Source organism: Megalobrama amblycephala, linkage group LG3, assembly GCF_018812025.1.
Source record: "Megalobrama amblycephala isolate DHTTF-2021 linkage group LG3, ASM1881202v1, whole genome shotgun sequence".
Lineage (NCBI taxonomy): Eukaryota > Metazoa > Chordata > Actinopteri > Cypriniformes > Xenocyprididae > Megalobrama > Megalobrama amblycephala.
In genome coordinates, this window is record NC_063046.1 from 14,996,358 (window position 1) to 15,014,066 (window position 17,709).

Consider the following 17,709-nt stretch of genomic DNA (forward strand, 5'->3'; position numbering starts at 1 on the left):
ACTATTTTAGCATTATATGGTAATACATTTAAAAATATATATATTCATATACTCATATATATTATTTTGCATGATCCAAAAATCATTATAAATAAATCATTAAAAAAGTATTATTAGTATTAATACATTTAATATAATTATAAGTGTTAAGTATGTGTGTGTGTGTAATATACAGCTACACATAATTTTTTCAGAGATGGAAACTCATTTTAAATTATATTTCTTATTCTTTTTTCTCTATTTGTCATTGATTATCGCAAATGTGTTTTTCACCGAGGTGCCCATCAGACCAGATTCTACCGTTTACACTCATCTCATTAAATTATATATTAATGAATTACGACAGCTATGACTTGTCTTGCAAATACGCGTCTCTGCTGTCTCCTTTTCTCTCTCCCCCTTTCACACACACACACACACGCTCGCTCTCTCTCTCTCTCTCTCTCTCTCTCACCTACACACAGCACAAACAAACACACCTACCCTGCCTCTCACACACTCCCGCACACAACTCTGTCAACACACCCTCCTGCCCAGTGCCCTCTTCATCGAACCTTGTTTCTTTGTGCTAAACCAAATATAGAGTATATTGTCCATCTGTGTACAATGGGCCAGTGTGGAGCCTGTGGTTCTCTGGACTGAATGTAGCCTGTTCTCCGGCCCTGGGCTGTGAATGCTATCGCCGCGCTGCAGCATACGGACCGTGCACTATTCCCACACCCAGACGCACCGCTCTGGGGGATAAGACCGGCACAATTGATAGAAAGTGTATTCTTTTCCATGGGTTCCCACCAGCGAGCCCGTTTCCGGGGCCTTATCAAAGAACAAACGCCTTTGAAAAGCAGGGTAAACAAAGCACCGGGAGGCATTGTTGCCCACACTTTGACAGGAGTAATCTGGCTTTTCCATCAGCCTACATTTGGAGTCTGTCCGGGCCCCACCCAGCGGCTTGAGGGGTTGAGATCCAGATGCTTTCACACCTCTACGTGCTCTGAGGTGTCTATAGTGAGCAGATATATCGTACTAGTGCCAGTGGTCTTTCATTCTGTCTCGCTCACTCCCCGTTGAGCAGAAGCAGCACGGTGACACTTACACCATTCCTTAACAGACACACCTTTTTTAAGGCTATTTGTTTGACACCATTTTTCAATTGCTGTGGAAATATACGTACTAACGTTTGTGTGTGTGTGTGTGTGTGTGTGTGTGTTTGCGTTAAGGCCAAATACACTCTCTTCCCTTATATACTGAAACTGATTCTCTCAACTTTACACGACATACACAGCTATTTCCTATGAAGTCAGAGGTAATATTTTGTTGATATTATTTTTATGCCTTATGCACACTTTATTGCATAAAATATACATACCGTTTACACTTTAACCAACAAACAGTGTTTAAAAATATTACTAAATTATGTTTTCCTTCAATTTGAAGAAAATTTAGGTTTAATACATTTTGAGTAATTATTTGAAACAGGAAAAAAAAATGCAATATAAATATATATATATTTTCTTTTCTTTTAAAAAAATGTTGCAGTGAGACAGAGCAGAGCATCTCAGCTTGCTAAAAGAGATCACCTTTGGGACTTAGAGCCACAGTATAGTGCCATCTACTGGAAAATAACTGCCCTGCACCTCATATAACCACATTCTATCGTGGATTTGTGTTCAGGAGAATATCACTTAAAGCTTCAACAGAGCCGTAATCATTCAGAATACCTTTACGTGCTTTGATTAAGGTAACAGTCTTAAACTAAATGTCGATAACAAGTAAAACAATATTATTACTATTTGTTTTCTCCTCAGAATACATTGTAGGTTCATTTTTTTATTTTTTATTTTTTTACTAATGAACTTTGAAAAAAAAAAAAAAAAAAATCAGTGCTTCAATAAGAATAATGTACATAAAAATACATGCATACACTCGGTCAGCCTCCATGTAGATATATGGCCCGTGTGCTGGGAGTCATTTTCCATTATTTCTTATCCTATATCTGTGATTACATTTGCATAAATTCTCAACTACTGTAAATAATTGACTTTTTTTGAATAACACCCTGTCCGGCTTTATTTGGTAATGAAATGCATCTGCATTTGCATTGAAATATCTACCATAATTGGACAACCTAAAAGCATGTGCGATACATTATGTCAGAATCAGCTAATTAATGTATCTAGCAAAGGCTGCTTTGCAGTTATGATTCTTTTGTCACATAAGCAAGTTGCGCTGCGCATAACACGGCAAGACCTCTGCCTGACTTTGATTTTTCGCTGAATATAAAACACATATTTGTAACACTTGCTTCATCTGCCCGTTTGAGTGAAGAGGCGCAAATCTAGTCTGAGATGGAGCAGGGGAGAGAGATGTTTCCTCTGGTGGCGGATGCGATGAGAGATAGATGGGGAAGTGGAAGTGCGCGTATGTGCCCCCTTCTCTCCATCTGACGCGGAGGGCAATCATGATTACTCACGGAGTGACAGTTTAAGAAAAACCCTGTCCTCTTGTCTCAGCCTGCTTTAAAAATACTCTTCATTATTTGCAACCACTTTCAGTTTTAATAGCACGAACACCATTGCCAAGCCATATTTCTTTCTTCAGGGTCAGCAATGATAATTTAGATGGGGCCGAGGCACGTCAAAGCAGACGACATGTTTTTAGAGGAATGGAGAAAATACGCAGTGTTCCGTGCGTGTGTGAATTAGATACTGCTGCGTGTGACTGTGATTATATTCCCTTCTGGAAATGCTAAATGGGGACTGTATTAGTGTTTATCCCATGGCTTTTCTTTAGTTAGTGTTACAACAAATTCTTGTGAATTTATTACTGCTTATGTTTGTGATTTTTTTTTTTTTTTTTTTTTTTTTTGGGCTGCCTCAATTCTTACATTTCAAGCTCTTGAAACTTGTCTGTATAAGTGATCTTGACCTGTTCTCCACATCAAAACCTCTCTTCACATGTTGTTTGAAATCCGTGGTGTGTTTTAATATTTTAAGGACGGAACCTTGGACGTCAATAAATTACTTATAATTGGCTTTCATGTTCATGGCGGCAGTTTTCTTAGATTTCTGCGTTATTGTGTGCCATTATGCATTCTGCTCAGCATTATGGATTTTTCCGTAAGCTTAGTTCGCGCAGCGGTTGAGACGCTGAGTAAAACTGAACACAAACCCCATTTAGCATTGTGCTGGGTGATTCCTGATGGGCCCGTGTGTCCAGTGAACTCTCTGTTGGCCTGCTTTCTATTCCAACTGCCTGAAGGCTGTTTTCCATAGCCATATTAATGAGAACGTCTCCACATCTACCGTCCAGCGCTGCGGTGAGGAAGGGGATGGGCATCAGTGTGTGTATGTGTGTGTTTGGGTGCACGGTCCTATTTGCACTATACCTATACTAATCTCACAGCCTTGATCAGGGTACAGTAAATAAACCCCCAAGGCCTCTATTGATCAGCCTTGAATTTGTTTTTCTCTGAACGTGGCATCTACTTAGTTATTACAGATGTTACTCTGCGTCAATGAATTATTTTATCAAAACAGGTATGCTGCATTAACTATTTATTTGGAAGTAAACTCTCTTTCAGAGCGAGATGTCCAGGTTGCCACACACACTCCTTTGTGTGTGTGTGTGCGTGGCAGCGCTCAGTGGAGGTCGTGGGTCAATATGGACCTTGTTGGATGCCAAGCCCCGATGGTGTTCTCCGCGCTGAGCCGGGATTGTAGCAGTAGGTTACAAACTTCAATCTCTGCAAAAGCAGTGTGCTTTCATTATTTATGGGCCGCAGCAACACGGGGGGCGGAAGAATGAGGTGTCAGGAGTGAGGGGCTTGTACGTCTTGTTTTGTAACAGATCATGTAACAGTTGTACACAGGTACTGTAGTGTAATGATAATTATACACAGGCATGTACGTTCCAGCAACTATACTTTGTACCCCATCATTTATGATCCTGTATTTCAACTACATGTATTTTTAAAGGCTTTTTATAGCATTCAGAGTAAATCGCTGTGACAAAAAAATTGATTATATGCTGCTTTTGTTCCGTACAATTTATAACATGAAGATGAATAAGACAAAAGAGACATCAAAAGGTAAGCAAAACAGTAAGAAAATTTATTTGATGTGTATTAATCTCTTTCTCTCTGTGTTTAGTTAGGATGCAACCCCAGAGGGTTTCTACTCCCTCGGGTTTGTGAGTTGTGTAATGGATGTCCCACTTGTTTGTTAATTTTTTCAGTGTCCCTGAGCACAAAGGAAAGGTTAAATGATGCTATAAATGATGTTGATGTTGTGTATGTGGATCTGATACAGTACAGAGGAAATCTCTCTCTCTCTCTCTCTCTCTCTCTCTCGCTTTTTCCATCTCCATTTATCTTGTCTTAACAAAACGGGCTGTCCCATAACATGTCCAGTTGTTGGTTTCAGGCTGGGAATCCCCCTGCTGGGAGTGATCAAAACATTGAGACATATTTCATGAGGAGTCCAGGCTCTGATTCTTACCCTGTCAGCACTGGCATGTAAATGGCTGACCTCTTTATAAAGAGGGGTCATGCATACATATCTACACCATTTCAATAAAAAGCCATCATGTCTGTCATTTTTATCATAGGACGCATGGCTTTCAGACTCTCCGACTGACATTGTGTCCTCCAGAATAACACGCTGCAAAAAAAAAGGAAAGGAGGTTGGGATTATTTTGTGTTTTTGTAATTAGGGCAGTTGAAAAAAGGAAACTAAATATTGTACTATACGTGTAATGTCATGCAGCTGATTTGCTACAATACTTTTTATGCACTACATTTTATATAGAAATATATTCTATAAAAGTAAAATACTCATTTCTGCCCACTAGTTTACTGAAGTCAAACTTTAGGTTACATGTATTAATTAGTCTCTGTGATTTATATGATTTAAAAAATATATTATTTTTACTCACAATGTTTTATGCAGTTTACTTTTTTATTATAGATTAATTTTAATATTACACTGAATGATTTTGTATCACACTTTAAGACAGTAATAGTAGATGGGTCAGAATGTGTAATTTATCAAATGTATCCACTCATATCACGATTCAATACATGGGTCCATGATGTGATGGGTCAGTTTTTTGTCCAAAGGCCTTAATAATAATAAAAAACAAAGATATGACATCCAAAGTATGTAAGGTAGTTCAGCTAGATTTCTTTTATTGAATCCAAAAGGTTTTAATTATATTTTCCTACATATAAAGGTGTTTTAAAAATTTTGAAGTGTCAAAAGGTTTAACCGTCCAAAGGCCAATACAGCCAATTAATTAGTGATTAAAACATCTTAAAATGTAATAAATGTATTTTTTTTTTTTTATTATTCTGGCATGTTTTTATAGCATCATATATCAACATAGTGCAAAATGGGTTTAAAATTATGTGTAGAAGTCGTTTGTTATGAGAAAGAATGTCTGGAAAAATTCATTTCATTGATGTCGTTCAGTGTAACCAATATAAAAGGACCATTTTGGATCAAGTCATGCGGTCAATATCATGTGACAGGATGTGACATCATTCAGACACCTGCAAAGGACCACATGGACATCAAACAAAGTAACTAACTCTCCCTTAACTATATGAAAAATTCATGTTTTTACTTGCTCATAAGAATGTCCCGAAACATCAGGTCATTCAGTACAACCGCTATAAAATATGGAAAATGTTGTAATATATCAAAAACTTGTACTAAATATAAATGTTTGATTGTCCTTTTGCTATTTAGTTAGCTAGCTAGATATCAGCCTGTTAGCATTGTTTGAAAAAAATCGTCATTCGGTAGAACTAAAAGTGTCATTCTGTAAAACCGAAATTTTGGTTAAACTGAATTACTTTTTTAGTGACAAATTTTATCCATCTTGTAAAAAATGACAGAATCAGTGTTAATTGATAATAAAAACCACATAATCTCATTTAATCTCACTTAATAAAACTTCAAAATAAATTATATCTCCATTATGTTTTTTTTTTTTTTTTTTACACTTAAAAAACCTTTATTCGTCAATGACCCACATATCACGATACTGAACTCATGATACAATATTATTGTGATACTCCAAGACATATGGTAAAAGGTTAACAAAAATGTACTGTTGATTAAAATGCTAAATTTGGTATTAATAGGTAAATTAATAGGTTTGGACTTGGTGCTGGTAACCCAATGCACAGGACAATGGTGACACCAGAATAAAAATATTCATGATCCTAACACTGAAACAGATTTATTTTTGATGAATATGTTTGCACTCTGTCACTGACTGACTAGATATATTTAAAATAATGTAGGCCACTTTTTCCTGTTAACCTTAGACATTTGTCATTATCAGGACCCACGAATATTCCCCCATCACATTATTATACATTCTATTCAACATTATATATAGTAGTTTAATGTAGTACAGACACTAAAACTTGAATTTTTTTAATTTTTTCTCGCAGAGTTATTTTCGTTTTGGGTGAACTATACACAACACATATTGTCACTATCCACGATACGATAGTTGCATTTTTGTATTGCGATATATTGTTACATTATATATTGTTACATCCCATAATTAAAATATTAACAAGCTTTTTAACAGAAAAACAATAAAAAGTGATTAAAATGATTTAAATAGAAAAATCACTTCAAAGTGTTAAAGTCAGTTGTGCTACTTTGGCAATATTTTATATCCCTTTTCTGATTTATCCCTTTTCTTGGAACAATATTAATTCCTGAACTGCATTTCTTAACTAACTGAATAAGAAGTGGGTAAACTAATGTAGATTCTAATGTTCTATTTGATTAAGAATTTAAAAATATATATATTTTAAACTGTTTACGATTTTTTGTCTATGTATGACGGCCTGGAAAGATATAAAAGCATGTCATGTCAACCGTTCATTCGCCCACCACCTTTCCGAGAAAAATCCAGAGGAGTCCCAGTCAGCAAACCTCAAAAAAGCTGACTAATTCAAACCAAACGTACAGCCTCAACATTATAAGGCTTCCCACAAGTAAAAAACCGTATCATAAAAAGCTAAAAGACGCTTGTTAAAGACTAATAAATGAGGGTAGTCTACTGTATTAGTGAGTTGTCTTGGATCTTGTGGATGTATTCTCTTAAACTGTTTGTTATGAATGTCAAGTGTCCTCAGATTTACAAGAAGCTGTCGATATAAGTTAAACCTAATGATGATCAGAGACGCTTTCTTAAGTATTGTTAAAACTTACTATGGACAAGTGTACCTGTCTTGTTTCTTCAAAAACTTGTGGTTTAAAAAGGGGAAAAGTTTTTTTCCTTCAATTTTTCCTTTGACTGGACTGCTGAGTTCAGCCAGGATAAATGTCGTGATTGAATTAGTGAAACCGTACACTCACTAACCCAAGTGCTTATGGCTGACTGTGACCACACACCCAAGACTGGCCAAAGAGTCTGTTCATTCTGCCCAGTGTTCACTGGAAAATTCACTGGCACATTGCACATGTTTGAATAACGCTAGCAGTTTTTAAAAATTGTGTTCTTAGCAAAATTGAAAAGGCTGTAAAGACGATTAGATTCAATATTTAACATCCTGAGGTGCTATTCCAGGCAACGCTTAGAAACACAGAGGGGAAAAAAAAGAAAAAGAACAGAGCCAAGTGACTCCCACCCCCCTTTTAGATGTTTTACAATAGCGGCTTATTCAAATCCCAAAAATTACATTTTTCAAGCGCCTTTCATGGCTCTGGCTTTGTTATTGCTTTAACATGGGTATCAGAGGCCTATGTTTATTCAACCCTCAATTACCAAAGGCTCAGCCGGCAGGCCTTTAATTGATTGCTTTAATTGATTGGTCGGGGGTAACCATGGCTGAAAAGCAGTTTATCTTAATCAGTTGAGAGGAAATGTAGAGTGGGGCTTGATTTCCTCCAGCTGATCAACCCTGTGTGGGCTAAAAGAGGTGGGGGGGGGAGCGTCTACCGAAACAAGAAAGAAAGAGATCGAGGGAGTGAGAATGGATATAGGTGGAGGTGGATCTGGATGGGGCATGATGAGGACAGAGATCAAAATCTTGGATTCAAGCTGTTTTCAGTACTGAACTGTAAAATCTGTACAATCACAGCAATGGAATGACTGTTTATAGTCAAAGCATTTTTAAAATTAATTTTTTAATTAATCTTTTATGTCTAATAAAGTGGTACTGTGACCCAATATGTTTCACTGTATGCAAATTAAATGCGTTTGACCTAGCTATCCCATAAGGCCACAAGAGATGGAGTCATCAGATTCGAGACGTTTATTTTTAAAACAGCATTTAATTTTTTTAAAATGGCAGAGAACCCAGGCCACTCTTTTCAAGTGTAAATGCTAATGGTACCAATAAAATTGCTTGTCATGGCTAAATTATACCACTAGAAGTAAAGTATTTTTGCAATTGTTGTTAGTTTGTCACAGATTAAAGGACATATGGGTCAAAGGACATTGCCAACATACCGGATGTAACACAGTATGAAAGTACTCTAAAGAGTGTAAATTTTCCTCTTCTTCCTCTCCTCATCATTGCTCTCAAATGGGAATACTTTAATCTAGATGGAGGTCAGCTCAGAAATATTTCACGCTCTTCCTCACCAGATAATGACCCAAACCTGACCCTTATTGTTGAGGTGGAATTGGACTTTGAATGTTTCTACTGGCTTCCAGGCTTTTAACCAGCGTCTAAAAATGAAGTTCATTGAATGGAATTAGAAAATTGACCTCTAAAATGTCTAGCCCCTACATAAACTTCATTGATGTCTCCTTGTCATTTAGCCTGTACTGGATGTTACAGCACCGCCATAAGAATGGAGAGAGGATAATAGTCTGATGGATCCTTCAGATGGCCAAGTATAAATTAAGCTAATTGTCCGGGCTCTGTTCTTTATCAGTCCTTACACTTTGGCGGTCATCTAAGCCCAGAGATTTTCCAGACTCACTGTAACTTATGACAAAGCCAGAGCGTTTTCCCATGATCCCCTGCTATTGTGCTCACTTGAAGAGATTGTCAGATTTAATAAAATAGCATGTTTCCCCTTCTCTGTTGTCACTCGTTTTGTTTGGAGCAGAAACAGATTGCGAATTGAACTTGGCTGGCTGTCAAGAGAATGTTGTGTCAGACTCGGATATAGTTTAGATAGTTTTGCATGAGCATTTCAACCTTGAATGATTATTCAAAGAAATGGTGGTAAAAAAAAACCCAAAAAGCACATGTCCTCGCAGATAATTTCAAGAAAAGCCCTGACTGACAATATGATAACCTTGTGGTTCATGGCCACTGCTAGTCTCTGTGTAAATTATTGTATGTTATTGATGCAGGAATCACAGGAAGAATGAACCAGTCTTCTAGTAGGTAGTAGCATGTCCTCTGTAGACAGCAAGGCACTGGCACAGTGCGCCATGAACACAGGCAGCTTAAGAGCTTTGTTCAAGATCTCAGCCTGAGGGCTTTGTGTTAAGAGTTAGAACTCACAAAGCCTTTCTAAGCTTCCAGAATATGTTTAACTCAATGCAGCAGCACAGAGGCGCATGTAGATACCTGCGTGTGTGCGCATTAGTGAAAATGAGAGCCCAGGAAGGGGTTTAAATAGGATCTATTGTATGAACTACTGATTTTCAGATCCTCATAAGCTTTATAATCTATGATTGGCCCATTATTGTAGTTTGACATCTCACCTTGAATGCTTATTCTATTTTTTTGTCTTCCGTCTCACTATACACAAGTATATGATGTGCCGCATTCCATTATTGGTGGCTTTTGAAATATATAACACTTCCAGGTATTCATCAACGTCCTTTCTGTGAATTGTGTTCTCGCTTTCTATCATCTCTGTTTTCATCTATATCTCTCCTCAGCCACTCTTCAAAGATAAATGTTTCATGAGGTCCACCTCATATCCTCCTCTGGAATAACATGTCCGATAGATTATAGGAGACATCACTCAGTCACATTCACCTTTGACCACAGATCTGCATGTCCTTTATTGAATCCACATACTCTTCGGAGGGGGCAAAAAAGGAAGAAGAAGTGATGGAGAGGCAAAAGTAACTGTCAAATAGTGTCTGCATTGAGAGAACTATCAAAGGGTGGCTCTGTATCAGATGTGAAGGCTTTAAGTGGGTCATGGGCTCCTTTCACTGTGATGCCACAGTAAAAATTCACCAGCTTATCATTATTTAATCATGCTCTAATGGAAGTGATCCCCACCCCAAATATAGACCCACCTCTAAACTCAATTATTCTCTAATATGTTAACAGTTGTCACTTACAATGATGAAGAAAGTGATCTCATGAACTTTCTTTGAAAAAAAAAGATTCCAGCATTTAGAGTTTTTAAGATAGTTCATAGGCCACAATATCGTTAATGAAAACCATTTATTAAATTTAGGTTAACTTTAGACTAATAGACCATTTTTATTCATATTTATTATTCCTTTCTACTGTATATAGTATAATAACCAAATGATACTCTGTTCATTTAACATTCTGTTCTCACGCATGCATCCTTTAACTGCATACTAACAGAATACTCTCACATAGTTTCCCACACTATTTATTCTTTGGTATGACAACACTGCTATTGAGTCTACTGTACAGCGCAACCAGTGGTCAGATTCCTGTATTTTAATATTGTTGTTCAATATACAGTTAATGGCAATTATTGGATTACATGTATGCCACCTCTAGCAAGACTGTGAAAAGAGACTGTGTAAACACATATTTTGCACAGTACCATTCAAAAGTTTGTGCTCTGAAAGTTTTTTTTGTTTTGTATTTGAAAATAGTCTCTTATCACCAAGGCTGCATATATTTGATCAAAATACAGTAAAAACTGTAATATTATGAAGTCTTATTGCAATCAAATATTTTCTATTTTAAAATGTAATTTATTTCTTTGTTGGCAAAGATGAATTTTCAGCCATTACTCCAGTCTTCAGTGTCACATCCATCTGAAAAATACGTAATATGCTGATTTGGTGCTGAAGAAAGAATTCTTATTTTTATTAATGTTGAGAACAGTTGTTCTGCTTAAACCATGATATGAAACCATGAAACCTCAGCAATCTGGCATTGCTCGTCAATGTCAAAATATGTAATTTTTTTCAATACCAAACAAAGCAAAATGAGGGGCTTTATGTTCATAGAAGCTGGTGAGTGTGGATTCCAGCGTAGGCTTAGCTTGACGCTTCAGTTAACGGTCATAAAGTGTGAGATAAGATGTAAGTAGCTAAACTAAACATTTATTTGACAGCTGTTTTAGGATAGAAATGTTGAACGACCAACAAAAATAATCAGGGATGCAAACTAATTAACTTTTGTCTCATTTCGCCATTTTGAATTGAAAATAGGCCTATATAATTGACGTGATTCATGTAATGTAATTCTTACTAACTATATGAGGGGACAAGAAACATTTACAGAGCTGTTTTCATCATATTAGGCAAAAGATTAATAATGCATGTGCACATGTTGTGAATGACTTTAATAAACTTGGCTACCTAGCTTTCCTGGTAGCCTTCAGTAAATTAACTTTTCTAAAAAAAAAAAAAAAAGATTCATAAAACATAAATATCAGTTGACCCTATGTTTACTTTCTTCACTGACAGACAAAAATGAAAAGACTCAAAGCTCAGCTTTAGGAGGGGAAGAGACAGAGAAAAAGAAAGAGTGATGGAGATGAGGAGAGAGCAGGTATTGACAAATAATCAACTGTTTTTAAAGTTATTTTCTTTCTTTTCTTTTTTATTTTGACCTTCAAATGGCTTAAAATGCACATGTAGATCAGAGAAATCAAACTTTTCTTGGGGAAGCAAACCCTCCTATAGCTCAAATTTGGTGCTTCTGTGATTATAAAATCTTGCCTACAGCACTGATTGTAAGTGTCTTTACTGTCACTTTTGATCAATTACATGCATCATTGCTGAATAAATTTATTATTTAAAAAAATCTTACTGATGTCAAACTTTTGAATGGCAGTGTATAGATTATTGGAATAGAAGCGCATTTCTGTTCTCCCAAATATTCATACTCATATAGAAGTCTAATCATAATCATATAATCATATAGAATAGAACCAAAATCATTAAATTTACTTTACATTAAAGGGGTGGTTCAGTGGTTTTTTTCTAGGCTTGATTGTGTTTTGGGGGCACAGTTTAACATGTCTTAATGCTTCGTTTTTTTGAAAACGCTGTATTTTTTCATATATTTTAGCTTTATTCTATACCTCTGTTTCCACTGTCATATGAACGGCTCGTTTGACTTCCTGCTTCTATTAAGCCACTCCCTCCGAAATACGCAATGTGCTCAGATTGGTTGGCAGGTTGGTAGCTGGCCCAGTGTATCATGATTTGCTGAAGCGTCCGGAAACGCCACGCCCCTTACCATTCGTAGTTACGCGCTAAGCTGGAAATGTAAATAATGGCGTCTATATTGCTGTATCAAATTGAGCCCGAATCAGACCCAGATGAAGAGGGTAAAGCAGAACCTCTGCAATCGCGGCTTTTAAAGGACGTTTATGAACGGTATTTCATTTAGTATTTGTGTCAAAGTGTTTAGATATGCCGTCACTGCTGTTTGTTAGCTTTCAATATACAGTTTTATCCTGATTAAAGCTTTACTGTAGCCGAATACATGACTGAGTAGTTGCATTTTTGTAAAGGTAGCGTTTAATTTATAGCATGAACAACTGTTTGTCTATGAACATAGACGTTTGTTGGTGTTTGTTGCACTAGAACTTAACTAACTGGCTAGCGAAGCAAAAACGGGTTGCTCTTTGTATATGTCCTTGATGCATTAAAAATAGCAACAGAACTATGACATTACGTTTAAAAGACTTGTACAAACAATACAATGTACTTACAGTTTGAAGCCAATAAACAGCAGCTTCTGCTTTTAAAGTAGGAACTGCTTCATCTTTCAGTAATAGCTTTTGTGCAATCCAGCATTAAACTTGTGTAGATTATGGAAGCTGTCTTCAGCGCCGCATCCAGTGTAGAAAATATCACAGATTATAATGGGTTCTATTATCTTTTGACGCGTCGTGTCGCACCGCTCACATCCGATGTACAGAACTCTTCCACTTCCATTTTGCTGCGCCACATGGCCTTGCCCACTTTGTTGCGTGTTCCGGGGGGCAGTGTTTATGTTAATAGCAAGGGTTTATGATGTCACCAACCCGGGAAGAAGCTCGTTGTAGTCCAAACCGGTTTTTGTAGGCAATAAACTGCCATAACGTTAAAAGACAATATCTCCGTTTGCATTAAACGTTCAGCGCTGTAACTTTGCAGATACTGTTTATGCTCAAGCAGCAACATTACACACTAAGTTAAAAACGTGAAATCGCATTGAACCACCCCTTTAAATCTTCACAAGCTACGCAATATCATGTTCATTATCGAAGGCGATTCATCTGCGATAATGAACGCGATATTGCATAGCTTATCAGTGAACTACGGCTCTGTCTATTAAATGGCGCTCCATTTGAAAGCAGGTGATGGCGATTTAGCGGTAATCAGGGAACCGGTTTTACTGACGAAATGCGCGTGACAATCGCATGTGATATATCGCCCAGCCCTAACTGACACTAATATAAGTGTACATGTACCCTGTTTTAGCTGACTTTGCCATTTCCCATCAAACTCCACATACGCAATAAATCTTTCTCTTCTCTGGGTTGTTTCATTCTTCTGTACTTTTCCAAAAGCCTTTGAAAGTTTTCTCCAACCTTTAGATTTGTTAGTTATTAAGTTGCATTTCTTTTGACCTTGAGAATCATTCTAATTGTGTCATGTTTACTGAAATCCCACATTATCTTTTGAGGGATTCGAGAGCAGCAATCGATTGTTTGGGTTCTTCAGAAACATTGTGCATTAATGAACTTTATACTGTTCTCTTGTTGAATACAACTTTTTTCTTCTTCCACTTCTGTACAGGTTTTCCCACTAGTCTCCTGTTTTTTAAGTCCACTTTTTAAAATTTAATGCAACATAACTTTACCACATTCAGAATCAGATCAAAGACTTGTGGGGGCCTAGTGTTTGAAGTGTGCTCTATTTGAAGTTGTTTCCAAAGACACTGCGTGTAAAACAAAAGTTTACATATATTTCGGCCTTTGTGGGAGCAGTGTGTAGTGCGTGCTGTATTGATTTGTGCTCTTTGAAAAAGTAGAACGAAAAAAGAGCTTTGTTGGAATTGTACTGCTGTACTGGCAGCGGGAACTGCGGTGGGATCCGTGTTCCAGTAGGAGACAGACTGATTTCCACAGGTTGGCTAAGGTCTGGGGCGTTTTGAATTGATGTGTGTATGTCGTGACCTTGTGACTGTGCTCCTGTAAATATGGCTGCAGAGTGGCCAGAGAATATTAGTGACTGGCAGAGAGCCTCTTAAGTTCTGTACAGGGAGGCAAAAGTGATATTCTGAGGAGAGCAGCAAGATTTATGATGATGAACCATCACAATGTTGTGAGAACCCTTGCCTAAGAAATTACTCAGACTCAGTATTTATCCAACAATTCTGAGGATGAGTGCTGTGTACATATTTTCATATATATTATCTGAAATAGACAGTCAGATACATGTCTTTATATTTAAGTTCTTAAGTACTACATACTTTTTTAAAGAAGTATAGCAGAAATCTTAAATTATGATTATGATTTTACTTTTTTAACTTTAATTAGTGTGTAATGTTGCTGTTAGGGCATAAACAATATGGGCATAAACAAACAAACAGCTGGTAGGGACTACAACGAGCTTCTTCCCAGGTTCGTGACATTACTAACCCTAAAATTTACATAAACCCTGAGAAGAGGAAGAGTTGTTGTATTAGACTGTTGTTGCCATGCCATCATTTTACGCCGGACTGCTTCACAAATGAGGGTCAATTCAATGCTGGATTTGCACAAAATATTAACATGACGACACATGCATAGTCGATGAGCTGAATCAACTCCACAGCAACTACATAAATTTATCCAATAACCATTCAGAAATGTCCAGTTGCATTCCATCAGTGTCTGTCTCCGGTTTGAACAATGTAAGGCTGAACACCATTACTGACAATCGTCATTAAAGCTTCACCCCCTTTTGGAAAGTGGGCCAGGAGCAGCAACTCATTTGCATTTAAAGGGACACACACAAAAACGCTGTGTTTTTGCTCACACCCATATAGGGGCAAATTTGACAAGCTATAATAAATGATCTGTGGGATATTTTGAGCTGAAACTTCACAGACACATTCTAGGGATACCAGAGATTTATATTACATCTTCTAAAAGGGGCAATGTAGGTCCCCTTTAAAATGAATGTCTTCTGAGGTCCACAAGTTCGATATATTCTGAGCGCACACATCTGTGTATCTGAGTATCTGATTGAGGCAGGAACTGTGATCGTGGAGAGGAGGCGGCACGTAGCAGCTCATTTGCATTTAAAGGCACATGCATGAAAACAGGCTGTTTTTGACTGTAGTCAGAAATGGGTATTTATAACATGGATTTATAAATGATCTGTGAGGTATTTTAAGCTGAAACTTCACAGACACATTCTGGGGACACCTGAGACTTAAATTACATCTTGTAAAAATTATTTTTTTATATAAATTTATTATATAAATCATAATTTTATTTCAGAAAAAATCATTGTCAAATACACCCTGAAACTCAAAGGTCTTCACTACAACCTGTCAAAATAAAAGTTTGGTTTAACTTGAAGCAATATATTACTCCATACTCCTTAATTTAGCAAATCTCTGTTGTGCAGCACTTTGCCAAAAAAATAAAAGGATAAAAGCTGTTAAATTTTAATTTGATTACATTTTAAAACATTAATTAAATTGTTAGTTTTATGCATTCATTTCATTACCACCATTTTTGATAATATATTGTATTATATATTATATTGTATTCAATCATACAAAGATAGATTTTCTGAATAAAATGCATTTCATAAGACTTATTTTTTTTATTTAAATTGTAATAAATTATTAATGATAAAAAAATAAGATAATCTAATCCATAATCAATTATTCAATTTAACTGATTTGACAAGTTTCTGATTACTGAATAATTTGAATAAAAAAAAAAAAAATGGTTTCAAGTTTGTAATAATAAAGCATTTGTTCAACAAAGAAAAACTTTTCATTCATTTAATAGTCATTTTAACTGATGATAATTATAATTGACTGTTTAATACTGATACCATGAAACTGTTATTTTCTCGGGCAGTTTATCATCATACCATTAAAATCTAACATCGTTACAACCCTACTGAACATACATTGAGTCAACATTCACCGTCTTGAAAAGACATCAAACCCTTAATATAAAGTAATGCATCATCATAAATATAAATTCAGTGCATTCAGCAGAAATGACCTGCATTGTCTGTCTGACTTATCTGTCCTTATGAAAGAGTCAAATCATTGATAGTTTTGATTGTCATATGAACTTCTCACTTAAGCGCTAGAATGTTAGCACTTCATATGTTTTTTTTTTTTTTTTTGTGCTTTTGAAAAACTTGTGAATGATATAGCTATTTTCTTTTCTTTCCCATGCACATTGCTCTTATAGAAATGATAAATGTTTTCCTTTGAGTGGTTTGATGAACTGACATTAGCCAGTGAAAAGATGCTTACGCAACCTTAGTTCATATTCTTTTTGACCTCGTGAAACATTGTAAGCTGTGTTCCTGATTTTAGTTGAGAAGAACTCCTAGAAAAAGTTACAGTGATGTTGAATTTCCTTTATTTGGCCAGCACTTATAAATCTTAGTGACCGTGGGTGTCTTCAGCAATGGTTTTGTAAATCTTTTTGAAGTCCTCTAAAAAATTTCTGGTTTTAAAAAAATGGTTTTCTGGTTTTTAAAACAATTATGGTTGGTTTAATAAATATATGTTATAAAGAGCATACTTGGAGATAGTGGCATGTGTGGTCTGTGTTTATTTTTTGTGTTTTCACTTGGACTTTGAGTTTTTTACTGTTCCTTGTTCACTTTCCTTTGTCTTTGTTCAACCGTTTCCATAGTGTTTGATTTGATGTGTCACACCTCCAGACTGACATTTGAGAGCAGTGGCGCTGGTGCCACTAAGTTCTGCTAAGTTTTTTAATATATATAATAAAGGTAATTTAATCATTACTATTGTTTTTGCATTAATAAGTGCAGTTACTAATAATATTATATGTTTATTCATTGGAAATTTGACAGTAAAGCACTGAGCTTTTGAGAATTGAGATGCAGATAAAATTAACTTATTAACAGTAACATGCAAAAACATTTTTATAGGAAAAAATGGAAATATTCTACTCTTATTAAATGTACCATACTGAACTGACCGACAGCTTCACTGATTATAAAATGACCACTCTTTACTTGCTTTCTGTGTAATTCAGTCACAATTTATAGAAGTTTTTGTTTTTCATGAGACTTTTCCTACTTTCCTACTTGTTTAAGTGCTGGAAAAAGTGTGAAGCACTTCTCTAAAGTTCACTCTCAAAAGTTCGCATGAACCCTGAAATTAATAATGTGAAAGCATTGATTCGAGTATTTCTGCCACAATATGGTTTCAGTAAGCATTACTACGTTAATCCATGGAGATTTGAGCCTTAACTTCTTCATTAATGTTTGTTCTCCTGTTTTCCACATCAGCGCGCTATTTGAACTGGTTTGTAGTACAGAATTCTGCACTGAATTTGAAAG

The 17,709-nt window shown here is 36.1% G+C and overlaps 1 protein-coding gene across 5 annotated transcripts in view; it reads left to right on the forward strand.

Annotated features, from left to right (window-relative positions):
* The window catches only part of LOC125264640 (vitamin D 25-hydroxylase), a 204,837-nt gene that overhangs the window by 43,749 nt on the left and 143,379 nt on the right, over positions 1 to 17,709 (forward strand). Inside the window, exon 1 of one of the 5 annotated variants that reach the window (XM_048184173.1) lies at positions 11,613 to 11,710. The exons of the other annotated variants lie outside the window; for them this stretch is intronic. The gene's annotated coding sequence lies outside the window, so the exon portion shown is untranslated. Of the gene's footprint in view, positions 1 to 11,612; positions 11,711 to 17,709 lie in introns of those variants that run through there. 5 annotated transcript variants of the gene reach the window in all.